General features: G+C 48.8%; 1 long non-coding RNA gene across 2 annotated transcripts in view; it reads right to left on the reverse strand.

Annotated features, from left to right (window-relative positions):
- Nucleotides 1-197: 197 nt before the first annotated feature.
- The window catches only part of LOC123981944, a 6870-nt gene continuing 6518 nt past the window's right edge, over nucleotides 198-549 (reverse strand). For both annotated transcript variants that reach the window (XR_006827857.1, XR_006827858.1), the window contains one exon: nucleotides 198-397. This is a non-coding gene — a long non-coding RNA (uncharacterized LOC123981944). The remainder of the gene's footprint in view (nucleotides 398-549) is intronic.

Here is a 549-nt window from a genome sequence, read left to right on the forward strand (position 1 = left end):
CAGTTTTTACACACAAATGGTCTCCTCCCATTTTCAGGACTTTCTATCTACATCTATGTACCAAATTAGCCAGCTAGGGTTAGCTTAAGTGTGACTCATTATATTTTTACAGTATGGAAACTAAAATTCTCACACATCCTGCACAACATTTCATCTGATAAATTATTCAGTAAATTGTTTCAATAATTTCTTACCAGAGGATGGAGACGTCTTTGATGGCACCCCAGATGGACGGACTATTTTACTGGGGGGTTTGATCCCGCTGACCTTGCCTGGTGTACTCATGGCTACTTGTTTGTCCATGGTTTGGGGGACTTGTGGGGGTGTCTGGCCTGATCAAGGTGGGGGACTAGGCCTTCCCCACCACCCCATAAAGTCCCAATGTGATGGAAGGGACCTGGAAAACCAAAAAAAATTAAAGCTGCAAGCAGCGTTGGGCGGGCCCTCGCACTTGTAGCGCGTCCGCGCGTGAGCCGGCCGAGTCGCACATTCTGGAGCTCTGCCGGTGCGGCTGTGAATTTCCTACGCGGTTCCGACGCCGCATGAAGG

This window comes from Micropterus dolomieu, linkage group LG13, assembly GCF_021292245.1.
Source record: "Micropterus dolomieu isolate WLL.071019.BEF.003 ecotype Adirondacks linkage group LG13, ASM2129224v1, whole genome shotgun sequence".
Classification (NCBI taxonomy): Eukaryota; Metazoa; Chordata; class Actinopteri; order Centrarchiformes; family Centrarchidae; genus Micropterus; species Micropterus dolomieu.